General features: G+C 45.6%; 1 protein-coding gene across 10 annotated transcripts in view; it reads left to right on the forward strand.

The window, feature by feature from the left end:
* Positions 1-20,883, forward strand: part of LOC105492840 (ST3 beta-galactoside alpha-2,3-sialyltransferase 1) — a 115,628-nt gene that overhangs the window by 7,481 nt on the left and 87,264 nt on the right. For all 10 annotated transcript variants that reach the window (XR_011606719.1, XM_071067797.1, XM_071067800.1 and 7 more), the window contains exon 2: positions 17,573-17,725. The gene's annotated coding sequence lies outside the window, so the exon portion shown is untranslated. The remainder of the gene's footprint in view (positions 1-17,572; positions 17,726-20,883) is intronic.

Consider the following 20,883-nt stretch of genomic DNA (forward strand, 5'->3'; position numbering starts at 1 on the left):
CATTTCTTCTGACTCTGTGTGTGTGTGTGTGTGTGTGTGTGTGTATTTTCTCTTTAAAACACATGAAAGTGCCAAAGGACAGAATGACAAGAAATTTAAAGACCTAAATTGGCTTTATTGTGATTCTAGAATTGAGCAACACTTTGTTCCACAAAACAGAGTAAGTTTTCCAGTGAGCTGAGCAGAGGAGGTTGGCTTTATAAACAGGACTGAAGAAACCAGAAGCAACAAAGTGTGTATTCATTACATTTAGAGAGAACGCTAGAAAAATAACTGATTAGTTAACATCCGGTTACTTTAGGCTGCAGAAGGATTAGAGCTGAGGGAACTTCATGATCATACCAGTTGACAGTTTAATCCCGCCTATTTGGGAAATTGACTGTCTCCTGATTTCTCAGGAAGTGAGATGACAACTTAGTTTTGTCGATGGCTGTTGTAAAACCTCAGTTCTTGTCTCCTTAGTTTAAAAGAAATTAAACAAGAGACACACGGCAAAGGAGATGCAGCATGGAGCCGTCTATTGCAAAAGAGGCAGGGTATTCTGAAAGTGACATGCAGAACAGACAGTACACTCTGACTGAGGATTCAGGGTGGGCTGTTCGCGAGGACGGGGCAGGATTGACTTACTGGGGAGACTCCCTTGATGAGAGCCTTATGCGGTTATTCACAAGGAGGCGGGAAGAGGTGCTACTAGTACGCATGTTCTGGGTGGTCCTCGGGGTGCACGTGTGCGGCAGCCGTACATGCTTGCTCATATGTCACATGTCTCATTAACATCTGAAATCTCCAACCAGGGGTGTGTTTTTTGCTATTATAATGAGCAAATATTCAGTCTGAGGACAGGTAAAATCAAAATGTGCATCCTCTTACGGGGGAAATTCCTTACTGGAGCTAACTTGGCTTGAATAAACTGGGCTATAGTGTGAATGCTGTGGCTTCTCATGTTGACCCTGAGGTTGCTGTGCCATGGTTGCCACATCTCGAGGATATGGTTCCGTTTTTGACTACCTATCCCCCCTCAGTTTGGGTTTAGGGACCTGGAACTTTAGCGTGGGTAACTCTATTTTGATTTTCAGTGTGCCCTGTTGGGGCCTAGTGCAGAAACTTAATCCGAAACAATGGCCTTCTATAATTTTTATTAAACAAAGCCTATCTAATCATGTATGATTCTATAGCCCTTAAGGGAGTATAAAATATGACTTAAAAATTACTTGCAATAATTCAGAAAAGCTGAGAAGAAAAGAACATTAGCTCCAAAGTGTTTGGCAGAATTAAAAAGAGGGTTACAGATGACTTTTGGAAAGTACACATTACAGTGTGCAAATAAAGTACTTTCTCTGGATTTCATTAGCTACATTAAAAAAAGAAAAGATCAAACCCAATAGATAGCACTGTAATAGATTTTGCTACATTAAAAAAAATCCATTTGAATCCACAGTGAACTAAAACACCAGAGTAGCTAAAAAGTCCCTTCATGCATATTTACTTAGCAGAGAGCTCTTGAGAAAAACCCAACCAGTAAACCCCAACCAAAGCAAACCAGCTACTTTCTCTAGCTGAGAGGGTGGAATGACTCCAAAATATTGTTTCAAGCTCAAAAAGCCTAAAACAATTCCACATAAAAAACAAAAATCTATCTAATTGGGCATTTACCTTTTTGGAAATAAAAGGCCCGGTGGGGAAAAAAAAAGAAAAAAACAACAACAAAAAATCCCTTTTGTTAGATCCTTAGAAGACTAGACTGGAGCCCAAAAAAAATCCTCTGGATTTGGCCAAGTATTAAACGATTCTATTCTCCTTCCCTGCCTTTAATGCACTGGAGCCCTAACAAGGGCAAAGAACTCTCAGTGGTCAAGAGCTCAAACACCTGAACCAACCCAGCGACCTTCACAGACACCAGCATCTACAGCCCTGACCCGAGTTGGCCCTCAGTTCAGCTCTTCTGAGGGTCTTCCTGATTTTGTAGATAAAGATGTGGATTCAGGCCAGGCCCGGTAGCTCATGCCTGTAATCCCAGCCCTTCGGGAGGCCAAGGTGGCCAGATCACGAGATCAAGAGATCAAGACCACCCTGGCCAACATGGTGAAACCCCGTCTCTACTAAAAGTACAAAAATTAGCTGGGCATGGTGGTGTGTGCCTGTAGTGCCAGCTACTTGGGAGGCTGAGTTAGGAGAATCACTTGAACCCCAGAGGTGGAGGTTGCAGTGAGCCAAGATCCTGCCACTACACTCCAACCTGGTGACAGAATGAGACTGTGTCTCAAAAAAAAAAAAAAAAAAAAAAAGATGTGGATTCAGAGGGGAGAAGTGACTTACTGGCAAATGTCACATGGGGCCCTGCCTCCAGATCTGTGTGTCTGAAATTATCATTTATACTTGGTGGGTCTTTCTTTTTTTTATTTTTATTTTTGGAGACAGGGTCTCGCTCTGTTGCCCAAGCTGGAGTGCAGTATGTGATCTTGGCTCACTGCAACTTCCGCCTGCTGAGCTCCCACCTCAGCCTCCTGAGTAGCTGGGACTACAGGTATATGCCACTGTGGATCACTCTTGGGGAAGGAATAAGCCCAGACCTTCACCAACCGTGCAGTTCTATCACACTCGTCCTTAGTTTATGCCTTTAGAGTCTCCATCAATCACCCTTCCCACTCTGAACTGTAGAGGGGTACACAGCGCAGTGAGGTGACTTGATCAACATCTGCTCGAGTGTCTGGGAAATGGCAGATCTAGGCCTCCAGCCCTGGTAGAGCTACCTCGCTTCATTCCCGGCACCCCAGTACCTTACAGCCTCCACCTCACCCCCGTGCTCCCTCCTTGACTGAGCGTAAGAACAGTGGCAAAAACAACATAAATCTAAGTCTCTACATCCTCATTAGATCCTAGAGTCAGCTGATGGAGCCCAAATTATCATCACAACAATCTAACATAACACAACCACTGCAACCACCATTTACAGTTCATGTGAAATAGGAGTGAACCGGCACCAGAAGCTCATTTGGCCAAGAACCAGCTTTAGCATTAGGAAGTCAGAGAGCTCAGTTGCTACCTGTGAGACAGGGAAGGCAGTGGAGGGTTCTGATGGTGAGACCCAGGTACGTGTGTCTCAGTGGAACCTCCAGAAAGCTCAAGGAATTCACGGCACTCAGAGACATGTAGTTGGGTGGTCTGCTCATTATTTAGTTATTTTGCACGTAAATCCTGTTCTTGCAGAGGTGGAAATCAGCTTCTAAGGAGTTGGAATCAAAGTCAAGCAACAGAGGCCAGAGGGGAGGAAAATCCTGCAGACAGTTTGGTGACAGGGTATCTTGCTTGCATATTTTTTGGGGCAAACTGATTAACTGGCAGCAAGCAAAAAGATGGCTCTGGGCAAACCTTGAGTAAGGCTTCACAGAAAATAATTTCAATTGATTGTATTTTCTAGAAAACTTTAAGAGTTTATGCATTCTACGTGACAGGCTGTCTGGGTGCTGTCTGCCCTCCACCTGGGCTGGGCTGGATTGCCTACTTTACTTCATTAGAGTTTCTCACTCGTTTGATATGGGAGCCTAGTCTTTACAGTGACTCTCTGTAAAGTGTATGTTTCCACTTTTCCCTAATCCCAGTTTATAGGTGTGGAAACCAACGTTTAGAGAGGTTAAGTCACTTAACAGAGGTCACTTAGCTAGAAAGTGGCAGAACCAGGATTTATAAGCGCACCATTTCTTTCCGAAGCCTGAGGCCTCAGGCCCCATGCAATGTAATTCCCAGGTCATCCTATATCCCTGGCTCAGTGGGGACCCTGGAAGGGAAGGGCAGCTTCTCTAAGGTTCAGATAGGAAACTGGTCACACCAGCTGCCTGGCCCCTAGCCCAGCCCATGAGATGTGCTGTGACCACGTGTGTCACATGAACATGGTGACCATGAACCTATGCCCTGTAATATCCTTTTGGGCAGGAGTTCCTGACTTTTCTCCACCTAGTGCTTTCCAGGTCTCACACCAGCAGCTTCATTCTCCCAAAGGCTGAGGCTCTGAGTCTTCTCCCCGATTCACCATCACTGGGGTGGGTCCGTGGGTTTATTTAGCCTGTTACAGACTGGCTTTTTTTTCCTGTAAGCTGTTAAATTTGTCATAATTTATTACACAGCAATAGATAATAAACATGAAATGCAAATATTTTTTCTGTTGTAAGTTGTCATGCTGATGGGAGTGATGGTATTTCAGTGTGTGTGTTTTTTTAATAAAACTGGCATCTAGTAATTGTACATATTTATGGGGTACGTAGTGAGTTTCCATACATGCAATGTAGAGTGATCAAATCAAGGTAATTTGCATATCCATCACCTCACACGTTCATCATTTGTGTTGGAAACGTTCAAAATCCTTTCTTCTAGCTATTTGAAAATATACTATAAATTCTTGTTAACTGTAGCCACCCTGCAGTGCCACAGAACACTAGAACCTATTCCTCCTATCTGTACTTTTGTATCCTTTTAACTGCTCCACGTCTGTCCTTGCATGGCTGCTTGCAAGAACTCATCTTTGTGGCTTGTCGGTATAGAGTGAATTCCAAGAGCCCCAAGGTGCTTGGGGATTGAGGGAGGCAGTGAGCCACTTTGAGCCTACTGGGGGGTTGGAGAAAGGACTGAGCAGGAAGGCTGAGTGTAAAGTTTGCAATCACTTAGCTAGATGGGAGCCTCTTGGAGGCAGCCTGCTTCACGTAAAAGGAATGGTCAGCGTCGCTGTTGCAACCTTGGAAAATTCCCTTTTAATAACATCTTCACAATGGAGAGAAAGGTTTGTTGTCGTTCTTCTTACTTGAAAACGCTGTTAATCCTACCACCTGGTGGAGAGTTTGATGAATAAAGACCGTTGCTCAGGAAACATATTAGCTGCCACGAACAGGAATGTCTTTGTGAAGTGTATTACTGGTTGTTTCTAAAACATAATCTTACGTTTTAAAATTCAGTCTTTTGGCAAAAAAAGAAAATTAAAATGAAAGGGAGAGATTAGGCAGACAGTACCATTGTTCTTTCTTTCACCGCCTGATAGAAGCTTCAAATGGAAAACACACCTTTCAGAATGCGTTGAAGAATTGGTTCCAACCGAAGGCCTGCTGCTATTTTTCTGTTTCTCCCTGTGACCTGGAACAAACTGAGCTCAGCAAACATGATCCTTGGACCACAGTAAGTCCTCACTTAATGACATTGATAGGTCCTTGGAAATCGTGAGTTTAAGGGAAACGACATCAAAAACCTGATTTCACCATAGGGTAATTGATATAAACCAGAGTTCAGTTTCTCTGGTGTATTTCTGTTCATAAAAACATCACCAAACTTCTAAATGAAGGCCCCAAACAGCATCGCAGGTGGCCACAGCCTGTCCCAGTGGCTTAGGACGTGCACATACACACACACACAAAACCACACTCTCTCGCCCTGGGACCATATAAAGACATCAGTTCACCTGACATGCACGGCTTTTTGGGGTGTGGGAAACCGGAGTACCTGGAGAAGACCTACGAGGACATGGAGAAAACTTGCAAACTCCACATACACAGTGGTCCCGGCCAGGAATCCATCTTCTTCTCATCAATGTTATAATGAAATGATGTTGAATGAAATGGCATTATTGGAAGACCTGCGGTATGGGATTTTATGCATTAAACTGATATTTATGCAATGTCAGAAATCCAAATAAGGAGAAAAAAAATATACTGGCTGTGGAGACAGTTTTGAATATCAGAATATTTCTGTATTGTCAGGAACCTGCCCCGGATGGAATAAAGGAGGTTTTCTCTTTTTCTCTGAGCCATGGTGTCATTAACTTTAGTCACCATTATTTGTGGGAGGGTGGGGGTATGGTATGTTGGTTGAATAATTAGTTACAGAGGTTGCACACTTTAATAGTGTCAAAGAATTATAAAATCTTAGCATTTGCAAAGAGCCTTAGCAGTGACCTTGTTCAGCCTTCCTCAATCTACTGAGTCATTCATTGATTCCTTGATTTACTCAATAAATGTATTAGCTCTGCCACTGCCTAACTGTGTGTCCTTCAGCAAGTTGCTGAACCTCCCTGTACTTCCCTTTCCTCATCCATAAAATCTGGATAATAATAGTACCTACCTCCCAGGAGGTAGTAAATAAACATTCAATGAGTTAACACTTGGACGGTGCTCAGAAGAGTCCTTGTTAAAGATATGTTGTGGGCAACGTATCATCATCATCAATTACATTCTTGTTCCACTTCCCTCGAGCAGCGGTTTTCCTCACTGAGACTCTCCCTGGTGGTTATCCTGTACCTGCTTGATCACTCCCTGTGGTAGGGAGCTCTCTGCCTCACACAGTGGCGTTTGACCTCTGGGCAGCTTTGTGGTTTAAAAGGCTCTTTCTCATTCAAAGCTTCCAACCAAAGAGAGCTTCCTAGAGCAGGTGGCAGAGTGGTGCTCTCAGGAGCTATCTGAATTTAAGGATGGCAAAGTTGGGCTCTGAAGCTAGGGTATCATTGTAGGACATCAGAGGCAGAAGAGACATACCTAAGATTTTAGCCATGAGAGGGACCTCAAGACCCTAGCCTCTTTTTTTTTTTTTTTTTTTTTTTTTAAGGCAAAGTCTCACTCTGTTGCCCAGGCTGGAGTGCAGTGGCACAATCTCAGCTCACTGCAACCTCTGCCTCCCGGGTTCAAGCGATTCTCCTGCCTCAGCCTCCTGAGCTCATTACAACCTCCACCTTCTGGGTTCAAGTGATTTTCCTGCCTCAGCCTCCTGAGTAGCTGGGATTACAGGCATGCCCCACCACACCCGGCTAAGTTTTGTATTTTTAGTAGAGACGGAGTTTCACCATGTTGGTCAGGCTCGTCTCAAACTCCTGACCTCGTAATCCACCTGCCTCGGCCTCCCAAAGTGCTGGGATTACAGGTGTGAGTCAGACCCTGGCCTCTTTATTTTACAGCTGAGAAGACAGCTCAGACGGGGCCTAGCTGGTGCGACGGCTCAGCCCATCATTAGGCAGAACCTGGATGGGAGGCCAGCCCATGGGGCGATACTGCCAAGGCCTATATTACCTCTCAGTTCTCCTCTCATCTCGGGCTGCTCAGGATGCCCCAGAGAACATGCTCCTGTGCCCTCCTGCACTAGAACAGGCAGGAAGAGCAGCCTGGACCGTGGGTACCAGGTATCCTATGAGGACCCCATTGTGCCAGGCCTTGGTTGGCTAGATGATTTCCACTGTGTTTACACTGCACAGTCTCCTCTCTCCCTTTAGACCTCCCTGTGAGCAAGCTTGTATTGTCTTTTGTGAATTCTGGCATCTGCCTTCCCTCTTTTTCTTCCTGAGGTTCTGCCCAGGAAATACCACATACTGGTCATTCTAGACCCATTCGCTGTCTAATCAGGCTTTGAGCTCACTAGTGCCATCAGTGTTTTACAGCTGAGAAGGCAGGCTCGCTGAAGTTGGCCATTGCCTGAAGGTCCCCCAGGTTGGGAGGGTCAAGTTGGGGGGTTGTCACGTACCCCTTTCCACTATGTCACAATGTTTCCTTCTAACACACGCATGCACATCGTAAAAGGCTCGAGACCCAGTGTATCTGGTCTCCCTGCCTGCATTAATAGCACCGCTGCCAACCTCCCTCCCACTTCCCTCCACTTAGTTTTATCATCTAAGAGGCCAAAAGAACAAAATGTCCCCCCTCCACCACACCATATTTCAAAGGGCTATAAATGGGACAGTTAGTGGTGGCACTCTGGGTCACATTTGCCAGGGACAGACTTTATATGATGTCAGCCATGTCCTTGGGTCCAAGGTTTCCATGGCTAATAGTTTTCATTCTCCCTTCTCTTCCTTCCTGTTTTCGTTCCTTCTTTTTCTCTCTCCCTTCTTTTTTTTCTTCATCCTAAAAATATTGTTCAAAAGTACATAGCTATACAGCCTTCATTAGCTGAGGTTGTATACAAGGCAAACAGGTCCCTGTTTCACAATTCCTCCCAGATCCGAGAAAGGAACGCAACTCTGAGCAGACAGAATAATACATTCTGGCCTAGAGGACAGCTGTACAGCCTGCCAGCATCTCACTCCTCTGAAAGCAAATTCAGTCCACCCAAGAGCAAGGCCAAGGGGCTGTCTCCTGTCCAGGAGGCCCAGGCCAGGGGGAGAAGACAGGCTCTGGAGTCACCAGGCCCGCTGTTGATCAGTGGTGAGATCTGGGGCAAGTGACTTCCACATCCGAGCTTAGTGTCACCCCTTGTGCTCTGGGGGTGACACCAACTCATCTTCCTGGGTGAGAGTTGAGATTTTAAAAAAAAACAGGCCGGGCGTAGTGGCTCACACCTGTAATCCCAGCACTTTGGGAGGCTGTGACTGGCAGATCACGAGGTCAGGAGATCGAGACCATCCTGGCCAACATGGTGAAACCCCACCTCTACTAAAAATACAAAAATATGACTGAATATGGTGGTGTGTGCCTGTAATTCCAGGTGCTCAGGTGGCTGAGGCATGAGAATCGCTTGAATCCAGGAGGCGGAGGTTGCAGTGAGCCGAGATGGTGCCACTGCACTCCGCCCTGGCGACAGAGCAAGACTCCAACTCAAAAAAAAAAAAAAAAAAAAAAAAAAGAAAGAAAAAGAAAAAGAAAAGAAAAGAAAAAAAACCCCAAGTAGATGGCTGGACCAGCACTTGGGAGGAAAGTAGGTATTCAGTTAAAGTTTCTCCAGTCTGAATCAGACTGGCAGTAGCAGGTGTGGAGAGGAGGAGGAGGTGGTGGCCCAGGAGAACGCACCCTCGCTCACTCATGCTGACCTGGTCATGGGCAGTCAGTGCGGTCCTAGCCTTTTTGACATCCTCAGCCCCTTTGGAAAGGGGCCATCTCCTTTGATTCATAGTTCTCACTCTCCAGCCTTCAGCCCCTCATCTGCCTACACCCCTACATCCCACTGTCGAGTGTAGAATTTTAGAACGCCGTTGTCAGAGGGTCACTGGAATGGATCCACCCCCACCGCTGCAGTGTAAACGTGGTTCATTCATGTCATCTGCTGCAAGGGAGCATGGGATTGGGGCAGCCAGAGAGCAGCAGATGGTCATGTGCATTCAGGTGTCTTCCAGAGTAGCCTGGTGACTTTGGGCAGGTGATTGCAGATTCTGGAAAATGGGTCTAGAATTTGACTCATGCTCAGGTTGCAAAATTAAATTTTGGAATAGTGCCTGGCACATAGTAGGAGCTCAACAAGGAGGAGCACTCCTATTCCCTAAAGACAGAAACCCTCCACCTTTGATGAGAATCAGAAGCCGCTGTACAGCCCTGATTGGGTGGATCTTGTTGACGGGCCCCAGTTTCAGAGGCTCAGTGCATGGAGTCTGCAGAAGCAATAAGGCCCCAGATACCTCCCTGTACTCTTCTCCTGTGTGTCTCTTGCTCCTGGCCCCCTTAGCACCCTGCTCACTGGATCCTTCTGGACCCTCACTGTGGGGCCTCTTAGATTTCCCCAACCTATGTTACAAACTTTGTTCTAGGAACCTGGTGTCCAGGCTGTTGGCCATCTCTAATTTAGTCCTAAGATAGATCCCCGAAGATGGCACAGGTTGCCTGTGGACCTTTTCACTGCATGATCCTAATCACAGCTGATGTTTTCTGAGTGTTCCATGCTTTACTAAGTGCCTCAAATGATGATAACAGAAAGGATACTCGCTACCACTTCTCAACAAGCGTACCAGGCACTGTTCTGTGCTCCTGTGTAATTTTCTAATTCATTCTCATAACCTCATAACCCTATGAGGTCGGGGACTTCTATTATCCCCATCACCAAAAGAGTAGACACAGGTACTGAGTGATGAGATAACTTGTCCAAGACCCTGGTCAGTCGATGGCATAGCCATTGGCCGAGTCATTATTGTGTTTGTCCCTTACGAACAGCAGGCAAAGTGAACCGCTCTTCCTCATCTGTCTTCTTCATGACCATCATCATCAGCATTTCCACATTACAGATGAGGAAACTGAGGCTTCCAGAGGCACACAGGCAAGGCTGGCGAAACAGGAGCTGGGATCTAGGGGTTTGGATGCTGGGGTACAGGAACTCACCCTGGGGTTGAAGGTGGAGAGAGCCAGAAGTTGGTTGTCTCAGTTCTGCTCACGTTCTGGCCCCACTGAATCTGCTCACAGCCCATGTGGTGCTAAGAGCTGTTAACAGCAGAGCAGAGTGGAGCAGGGAGGGCTTTTTATGCAAACAGGGGGGTCATGAACTGGTGCGCGCAGGGGGTTGGATAGTGTATGCTTCAAGGTCATGTCAATCCTGGTGCCGTCTCTGCATTTGAACTCAATATCCCTTTGAGCACAAAGGGATATTGTGTTCAAGACAGACCTGGCTTTGAGTCTCATCTCTGCCAATTTCTAGCTGTGTGGCCCTGGGCAAATTATACTCTTTCAGAATCTTAATTTCCACATCTGTGAAATGGGGGTAAAACTACCAGCCCCAGAGGACTGCTGTGAAGCTTGAATGAAATCATGCACATGAGATGCTTTGCATGCTATTGGCCTCATTGTCCGTATTCAACCCATGGTTGCTATTGTTGATGATAATAGCTCTTCCAGCAAAGCAGCCAGACCTCAGTGGTTAGCCTTCAAATTCAGAAAGGCACTTCATTATGAGGGATCCCGTGTGTTCAGCCCCTTTCAGAGAGAGAGGTTAAAAGTGAGAACAGCTTTCCCAGTCTAACAAGTGCATGCGCTTCCTGCCCAAACTTCTTCTCATTCTTACTTTCAGATCAGCCGAGTTGGCCTCCAGAGTCCCTGGGTCTCCACAGAGGGAGGTGCCACCGCACCCAAAGGGGACCCACCCTTTGAGCTTCCCTGCTCAGTTTGCTCACACGCTGGCATGAGCCATGTCATTCCTGGTTCACACACCCAGAATTTCTACCCGGAAACCTGGTTATCATTATGCAGCCCAGCCAACAGCTCTGCTGAGGGCCTTCCAGCACTCACACCAGATGTTTCTAGGTCCTCTCACCATTCCTCACTCAGCTTCTGTGTCTGCTCTTGCACTTTTCTACTTCCGGGACAACTGTCCCGTTTGCGAACTGATCTGGCTAAACTGTCTCCGTCTTGATCTCATTCTCCGTCAGTGTCATGTCCTGGGTGGGAATCTAGATTAAGAAACCACTTACTTGCACATCCATGAGCCTGCCCAGGACATAGAGTGGTGCCGAACGCAGAGCCTGCCCTGGACACACAGGCTGATGGACCTGTATTCTCTCTCCCCATGCAGTGGCCTTTTCTAGGGCAGAGCCCAAAGTGTACTGTTGTCCCCAGCAGGGCAGAACACAGTGCTTGGCACAGCCCAGGCCAAGGCTCAGTAAATGCTGATGGGAAGTGAACTGTGTTAGTCCCAGACTTTACACTACAGTAGAGTTAGGAATTAGTTAATCATTCAGGCTCCAACCTTTATCAGTCTTATGACCTTCAGCAAGTTACTTAATCTCCTCAAGCCTCCATTTACTCACCTTCAAAATGATGAAAATCATAGTACACACATCCAAGGACCATTGTGAAGATTAACTGAGCTTTTGAGTATAAAGGGCTTAGTTTAGCAAATGCCCATAAGTACTTAAAAAATGTTATCTGTTATGCTAGTTTAAGTGTTATCTGTTATTGCTACTACTAGTATCAAAGTGATTTCATGTTGTTTTGTATTCACTTACTTCTTAGCAGAGCCTTGCAAAGTAGTTGAAGCAGAGACAGTTCGATTTTACCAATGAGTAAAGTAAAACTCAGAGAAAGGCTTTCTTTTTCTTTCCTTTCCTTCCTCCCTCCCTTCGTCCCTCCCTCCCTTCCTTCCTTCCCTCCTTCCTTCCTTCCTTCTGTCTGTCTCACTCTGTCACCAGGCTGGAGTGCAGTGGCGGGATCTTAGCTCACTGCAACCTCCGCCTCCCAGGTTCAAGTGACTCTCCTGGCTCAGCCTCCTGAGTAACTGGGACTACAGGTGCAGGCCATCACACCTAGCTAATTTTTGTTTTTTAGTAGAGAGGGGGTTTCACCATGTTGGCCAGGATGGTCTTGATCTCTTCACCTCGTGATCCACCTGCCTCGGCCTCCCAAAGTGTTTTGATTACAGGCGTTAGTCATCGAAAGGCTGTTTTTCTAAAATTGCACAGCTTGACTTGACCAGTCTCCCCCTGGGGGCACACCTAAAAGCAGGCCACACTGTTTTGCATGTCATGCCCATAGGCCTCAGAAAAGATCCCTATAATTTAAAAATGCAGCAATAGTATTCAGCCAGACCCAGTGGTAACAGTTATCCAGATGATTGTTTGCATGGAGAGGAAAAGCTATGATTTATTAAGCAAACTGAGCCTGCTCCTCCAGGAGTGATATCCAGCGTTACTTCTAGTTTGCTGCTCTGCTCCAAGAAGACACAAAATTGGAGAACACACTCTCTTGTGAGAGTTATTGTATTATATTGTAGAGTAGAAAGGAGCCTCTGGTGGCATGAGGGGGCTGTGGATGGTGGAAGTACGAATATGGGCCAAGAAATAATGATTTATGGGTTCAGAACAGGAGGAATGAGAACATAACCATGATTTGTTGGAGTGGAATTTGTCCTAATCTGTGCTGTAGCTGGAGAAGGTAGACATTTTTCTTGCTTCCAGGTCTCTTAGTTTAAGCCCAGCAGTTCCCTGCTTAGCTCCTAGATTGGTGCTAGTGGCTACCAGTTGGATGGATGGAAATGAAAGGGATGAATGGGCTGGAATAGGATGATAGTAGTTTGCCTGGTATCGGGAAGAACACTGAACCCTGGGTCTAAGGCCCTCTGCCCACTGTCCAGCTGCACAGCTCTCAAGCTGTGTCATGGAGGAGCCACTTCTCTGGGCCTTGGTTTCCTCCTTTGTGGTCTTGGAGAGTCACACGAGCTTTTCTGAACCTCTCCAGAAATGGGGACACTTTCTGATTTGTCTTTCTTGTATGGCTCGTGTGTATGAACATGCTTCACAGATGTTTCAGCGGTAAGAGTTTAGCTGTTGCTCCTAATTGGAAGCAATCTTGGAAGGGTGGGGAAATAGGGACTCAATATAGAAAGAGGCATGACAGCAGAGCATGAGTGAGAAGAGAACTGGGACATGGCTTTCAGAAAAGATTTCCAAGGCTCCTGTTAAAACCAAAAGGCAAGCAAACTCTGAGGAGCTGTCAGGCTGTTCCTGGGATCTGGGGCAGAAAGACAGTGGAATAAGTGCCTTTCCTCTGCATTTAACACCCTAGTCCTATATTAGAGAAGCTGAAAAACTGAGGCTGTGGAAGGTGAGTCCCCCATGGGATGCAGTTCTAGTTTTGGTTTGTTTTTGCCTTTTTTTTTTTTTTTTTTTTTTTTTGAGATGGAGTTTCACTCTTGTTGCCCAGGCTGAAGTGCAGTGGCAGGATCTCGGCTCACCACAACCTCTGCCTCCCGGGTTCAAGTGATTCTCCTGCCTCAGCCTCCTGAGTAGCTGGGATTACAGGCATACACCACCACGCCCAACTAATTTTGTATTTTTAGTAGAGACGGGGTTTCTCCATGTTGGTCAGGTTGGTCTCGAACTCCCAACCTCAGGTGATTTGCCCACCTCGGCCTCCCAAAGTGTTGGGATTACAGGCGTGAGCCACCGTGCCCAGCGAGTTCTAGTTTTTAAGATAAGCCTCCAGGTCGCAAACTTGTCCGTTGGAATTTGGAATCCAATGCAATTGCCAACTTATTTTTTTCAAAGCCAACCTAAGACCGATGGAAGATTTGGTTCAGGATGTTATGCATTGCTTCAAGTAGAGTCTTAGGCTTTAATTGAAGATCACCGTTGGCCACAGGTGCCAGGCTGTGGAGTCAGAGGCTTCATTCAGAGCAGGGCTCCATGTTTAATCTGATTCTTGCATTACCCCCTTATATCTTACGGCGTAGAACAGTTACAGTGTATATCCTGACATAGGCATATATACATGCAGATTTTTATATTACAAGGATTCTCGACTATTTAGTAAGATGTAACATACAGAAGGACCAGACTCAGTAATGAGCTTCTGCGGACTTATAAATCAGCCACACCCTGCTGGATTATCTGAGGTTGATCTGCCTGTTCACCCATTTATTCATGGATTCACTGGTCATTATTTAGTGCCTCCTACACCCATAGGATAGCCAGTGGGGGTGAGAGTGGGGAAACCTAGTGTCAAGTAAAATAACAGCTCCCCTTCCCCACCTCTGACGGCTCGGTCTAGTGAGAGCAACCAATGGTGGGATTGAGGTGATGCCTGGTGCTTAGTAAATACTTGCTAAATGGAAGAATGAAGGCTGGGCGTGGTGGCTCATGCCTGTAATCCCAGCACTTTGGGAGGCTGAGGCAGGTGGATCATGAGATCCGGAGGTCAAGACCATGGTAAAACCCCGTCTCTACTAAAAATACAAAAAATTAGCCTGGCGTGGTAGCGGGCGCCTGTAGTCCCAGCTATTTGGGAGGCTGAGGCAGGAGAATGGCATGAACCTGGGAGGCAGAGGTTGCAGTGAGCTGAGATTGCACCACTGCACTCCAGCCTGGGTGACAGAGTGAGACTGCATCTCAAAAAAAAAAAAAAGGAATGAATGAAGAAACACAAGAATGAAGCCATGGGTACTGGAAGGGGGTGTGGCCAAGAAAACATCTTAAAAGTGTGATACCGATATTGTTTTGGTCACTCTCTCCTTCAAGAAATAGGAATAGACTTTCTCCCACATGCCAAGTGGTGTGCCGGGTGGCAAGGACACAGTGGTATGTGGGGCAGACATGCCCTTGCCCTTATGGAGTTAACATGTTGGTGATAATGCTTTGTTGCAATGCAAGGAACACTGAAAATATAGAGGGGCTATGCCCAGCCTCGTCCCCAGAGTCAGCGAAGATCTCTCTGGGAAGTGGTGTTTACACTGAAATCTGAAGGGTGAGTAGAAAGTACAGAGGGAATGGGGAAGGTGTAAGCCAGTGATGCAAGGGAGGGAGGCCTGAGTTACAATTTACAAGGATCCCCCTGGCTGCTGCCAAGAGCGGGAGTTGGCATTAGAGGCGATGGCTATTTTAAGACTGGCTAGGAGGCTGTGGCAGTGATCTTCGTGCCTTAATTCTCATTTCTGAAAAGAAAGAGTTTCGTTCCTGTAGCTTTCCCAGACCCTGACCCCTAACTGTGCTGACTCTGGTCACGTTCGTGTATCTTCTATGTAACATCCTGCCCCCATCAGCAGGTGCCAAATAGAATCTGTTTATAGTCAACACCACACATGGTTGGTTTCCAGAGCCAGGCAAATTCCTTTAGACAACTCTGGGCTTAGACAGTCACTAAATGCTGTTGTTTCTCCCTCTAAAAGAGCTCTTGAATCTCCCACTCCTCCTTTTGCCCAGGGCCCTGCCTTCTGGCCCTCATTATCTCTTCAAAATCACCAACTCGACAGGGACTGAACTTTCTTCCTAACACACATGTTTATCCTCATGTGTCGCCATTGCCAGGGGTGTAAAGATACCTCAGTGGTTGTATCAGTCAGCTTTCTCTGTATAACAAACAGCCCCAAACCCCAGTGCCTAAAAATAGCAGACATTTATGATTTCTGTGGGTTGATGATCTGGTCTGCGCAGTGTGTGTTAGGCTGATTGCCTGTGCTGGCCCATCTACACATCTGGAGGCTGAGCTGGGGTGCCTCAGCCTCTCTCCACACATTGTTATCCTCCGGGGGCTACCTCAGGCTTGCCAATGTGACAGCAGAATGATTTCCAGCAGCAGCTGGGCATGGCGTGACTCATGCCCAGGAACTTGAGACCAACCATGGCAACACAGCAAGACCCTACAAAAAATAAAAATAATTAGCCTGGTGTGGTAGCATGAGACTGTAGTTCCAGCTACTCAGGAGGCTTAGAGGGAGGATCGCTTGAGCCTGGGAGGTCAAGTCTGCAGTGGGTGGTTGTCATGCCACGGCCGCTCCAGCCTGGGCAACTGAGTGAGATCCATCTCCCCCACTCCCAAAAAAAAAAAAAAAAGAATGATTCCCAGCAGCAAGAGAGAGGAACTTTTAGACATAAGCACTTTTAAAGTCTTTATTGGTGTCACCTTTGCTATTGTGCCATTGGCTAAAGCAAGTCTCGTGGCCAAACTTTGATTCCCCTTCATGCTGGGGGGCGGGGGGCAAAGCCACACTGCAGAGTGTGCATGCAGGTGGCCTGAACAAATTGGGGCCATTTCTACAGCAACGGTTATGAGGGAGACTTTACAACCAGACTGAATGGGGATGTTTTCTGTGTGGTCTGTTCCCTGCCACGTACTGCTTTTGTCCTACTGAACAGGTTTACTCGTCAGGTCTCAAAGCCTCAGCTGCCCCTCCTTAAAATGGGAATCATCCTTGGGACCACCTCAGTGATTTCATGAGAGGGTCTAAAGAGAAAACTGAGTGTCTGCACGTCTCTCAGTGCTTGGGGCCCAGTAAGAGTTGAGGGTTTCTGTGCTATTCTTAGTGTCAGATGAAGTCTTCTTTTTCTTTCTTTCTTTTTTTTTTTTTTGAGACAGAGTTTCGCTGTCACCCAGGCTGGAGTACAGTGGTGTGATCTCAGCTCACTGCAACCTCATCTCTCAGGTTCAAGCAATTCTCCTGCCTCAGACTCCTGAGTCTCTGGGACTATAGGCACGCGCCATGTGCCACCACACCTGGCTAATTTTTGTATTTTTAGTAGAGACAAGGTTTTACCATGTTGGCCAGGCTGGTTTCGAACTCCTGACCTCAAGTGATCCACCTGCCTTGGCCTCCCAAAGTGCTGGGATTACAGGCATGAGCCACCACGCCCAGCCAGATGAAGTCTTCAGAAGCCCTTTCCTACCTGGCCTCAGGTGGATTTATCCTAACCCCGATGTCACACTTTCACATTCGTATCTTACATATTTATTTTTCCTTTCCCCATGTTTTGTGTTTTTACTAAACAGCACCTCACTAGTGCTTCGTTCAGGGAGCAGCTAAAAATATCATCTCCTCTTCAAATTCTTCTTCCAGACGGAGTTAGTCATTTGTCCTTTTTTTTTTTTTTTTTTTTTTTTGATGGAGTCTCTCTCTGTCTCCCTGACTGGAGTGCAGTGGTGCGATCTCAGTTCACTGTAACCTCCACCTCCCAGGTTCAAGTGATTCTCCTGCCTCAGCCTCCCAAGTAGCTGGGACTACAGGCGTGCGCCGCCATGCCCAGCTAATTTTTGTATTTTTAGTAGAGATGAGGTTTCACCATGTTGGCCAGGCTGGTCACGAACTCCTGACTTCAAGTGATCTGCCCGCCTTGGTCTCCCAAAGTGCTGAGAATACAGGTGCCCAAGCCTGTATTACATTTTCCTGAGTTGTTTGTGTATTTTTCTGTTTTCTCCCGGTCTGAACTCCCTGAGGAGAGGAGTTGTGAGTTACTCACCTTCCTGTCCTGGTGTGTGGCTCTTTGCCTGGAACAGAATAGGTGTTTGTTTAACAGATAGTGCTATATAAATAATTGGATGAGTGAATGGATTAAGTGAGTGAATCTCTTTTCATTATCTTGAGTCATCCTAAAAAGGCAGAGGATGGACTAAGTGCCAAAACTGACCTAAACTTTTCTCCTCTTCCCCTCCAGCCGGTACCATTTTCAGATTTCATCTTCCTGAACTGGAAATGCGAATGAGAGGAAATTAACATCCCCAAGAGCTGCAGTGAGCAAACGCATTGAGCTTGGGTCAGGACAGTTCCATTTGGGGACCAGAGATGGACGGTCACTCAGCCTGTGGAGGTAAGTGACTAATCTGTCCGCAGCACAAGTGAGATGTGCTGCCTTTTCTGTTTTGTTTTGTTTTGTTTTGTTTTCCATTGATTATGTTACATGGAGGATGTGGAAGATATTCTCCTATTTCTTGGTGTCTGAAACATGTCCTGCTTGTCCAGAAACGTGCCATTAAGAGGAATTCCCATGGCAGGGGAAGGGGAATACAGTGTCCCTCAGGAGAAAGATGCAGATTGCTAGTATCTAGCAGCCTTTCTTTTTCTTAAATGGAGAGCTTTCTGAGCTCTCATGAACACTGGTGACTGTTAGAGTATCTAGCAGCCTTTCTTTTTCTTAAATGGACAGTTTTCTGAGCTCTCATGAACACTGGTAAGTAAAAACCTGAATTCAGATCATCCTTTGATGACAAGTGCCTGTCATCCCGAAGAAGGCCTGGCACGACACTCTGGTGTGTCCTAGAGCAAGTGTCAGCAAACTGTGGCCTACGGGACAAGCCTGGCCCAGCCTGCCTTTGTAAATAAAGCTTCGCTGGTGCCCCGCCACGCTCATTTGTTCAGGTGTCATGTACGGCTGTTTTCACACTGCGGCAGCCTGACTGAGTCATTACCATAGAGACTGTGTGGCTGCAAAGTCTGACGTATTTGTTCCCTGGTCCTTAACAGAAAAGGTGTTGCAACCTCTGTTCTACAGCTGAGCTGTCCACACAGAGCCACTCCATATGGGGATATGGAAATTTTAATTAAAATGAAATAATATGAAGAATTCAGGGCTCAGTCACATCACATTTCATGTGCTTAGTAGCCACATGTTGCTTATGGGTACCCATGGACAGTGCAGATAGAAGACATTTTTATCAGTGCAGAGTTAGCTTGGGAAAAATTGAGATCACCCGGGATGTGTCACTTCATTCTGCTGGTCTCTAACCCAGCTTGGGCATAATTGCAATCATTGCAGAAGAAGAAGGAAGGCTGATGTCTGTGAGTGTGTATAGCTGTTTTCTATATGATTACTGGCAAGGGCCTCTCTCTCTCTCGTGTGCACTCTCTCACTCTCTCTAGTATAAGAATGGAGTAGCTTTTAACATTTCTTTGGGAGCCATCTTGTGGTGTCTGTTTGTGACTCCATGTAAAACAAATCCACTTGGGCCTTGGGGTTTATTCGTTTTATTTATACAAGTAGATATGGATGTGAGCTTGAGCCCTTCTGGGGTCCCAGGTAGGTCAGGGGCCATGTGGGGCCTCCTCTAAAGGGGAAGAAGCAATGGCTTCCACGTTCCCAAGGGGTAAATATATGGTCAAGAGCGATAAGAAACAAGGAGAGGAAGAAAATGAGCAGAAAATGTGGCATGTGTGAGTCTTAGAAGAATGAGGAAGAATGGAGACAAAAGACAATATGGTTCCTGGTTATGGTCATAGGTTTACTTTGAGAGAACATGTTGAACAAAGTAATGATGCTTGGGAATATACCACATCTCAGAATTGTGCTGAACACAGACAGTTCTATATGATAGACAGGTGGGGGAGAGCCTTGAACCTGGAGCTAGCTCACCATCTTAGATGGGACAAGATTGGGAGCATAACAGGAGGTTCTGCTTGGTGCATAAACCAATGCAAGTGGGAATAACAAGGGCTGATCATTGAGATGCACAGTTTGTATGGAAGGGACCCAAGAAAGAAGAGAGAAGAGACTCTAGATGGCCAACAGGTCTGGGCAAAGGCCCTACGTTTGGCATTTAGAAGTTGGGCTTTCTTACCTTTGGGTTACCCAAGCACAAGCAAGAACAAAGCAGAGACTCCATTGATGAGAAAAGATCCAATTGATATGTATTCTGCACATCTAGGTTTGAAAATGGCCCCCTGCCTCTTTGTTTTGGTTGGTCTTCAAGCACCTCACCATTACAGAGGAGTGCTGTATGCGTTTTAAGCAGGCATTTCTATAGCAAACCTTCAAACCATGCAGTTTAATGCAGATACGAAGTAATTATAAGTAATACAAATAATAGTATTAATTTTTTAGTTATTTCTTAGAATCAAGCATATCAAGAATGATGATGATGGTGATGATGTTAACAGTGATAATATTTTTTATCCATTTCTAGCTTATTATGTGCCAGGTGCACTGTTCTACTAATAATTATTATCATTATTACTAATAATAATTATTATAGCTTTAAATTATTGGGCACATACAATGTACTAAGTAATATATTGATTTTTTTCTCAATCTCGTGAAACCAGAGCATTCATTTCCATTTGTAATTTTTTTCAATTGTTTTATTTTTATATGATTGCAAATGTATAGAAAAGTTATAAGAACAGCCAACAAATTCCTGGACTCCTTTTGTCCAGGTTTTCAAATGTTCGCATTTTATCATGTTCATTTTTTCTTTTTTCTCTACATTTTTTTCTGAAATCAGAAACTTGTATCTTAGAATACAACTTTCTAAGTCAGAAACTTAACGTTAATTTGACTATTATCTAACTTTCTGATTTCTCATTCAGATTTCACCAGTTGCCCCCGATAAATTCCTTTATGGCAAAAGAAAAGCCCGTTGGCATGTGTCTTTCTTGGAAAACTTTCTTAATCTCGTATTTCAGCACGTTAACCTTTTTGACAAGTTCAGGCCAGTTATTTGATAGAATGCGCTCAATTTTGGCTTTTCTGATGTTTCCTTGTGATTAGGTTGGCAGGACTAGCCCAGAGCTGATGTGTCCTTTTCAGTGCATTGTATCAAGAGGCACCAGTGTGGCTGTCTCCCATTACTGGTGATGTTAGCTTGGAGCTCTCAGTTAAGGTGGTGTCTTCCAGGTGTCTCCACTGCAAAGTTACTGTTTCACCTTTGCCATTAATAAGCATCTTACGGGGAGAAGTTCTGAGATTGTGTAGATATCTGATTAGTCCTCAGTCTATCAGTCATTAGTTTTAGCATCTTTTGATGATTCTTGCCTGAATAGATTTATTATTATCGTAGTTGCCAAATGGTGATTTTTCTAATTTCACTGTTTCTTTTTCGTTTATTAGTTAGTTTCCTACTATAAAGAAGAAATTTTCTTCCTCTGTTCATCTTTTTTTTTTTTTTTTTTTTTTGAGACAGAGGAGTCACTCTCACCCAGGCTGGAGTGCAGTGGTGCAGTCTTGGTCCTTGCCCACTGCAACCTCTATCTCCC

The sequence above is a fragment of the Macaca nemestrina genome, chromosome 8 (genome assembly GCF_043159975.1).
Source record: "Macaca nemestrina isolate mMacNem1 chromosome 8, mMacNem.hap1, whole genome shotgun sequence".
Taxonomy (NCBI): domain Eukaryota; kingdom Metazoa; phylum Chordata; class Mammalia; order Primates; family Cercopithecidae; genus Macaca; species Macaca nemestrina.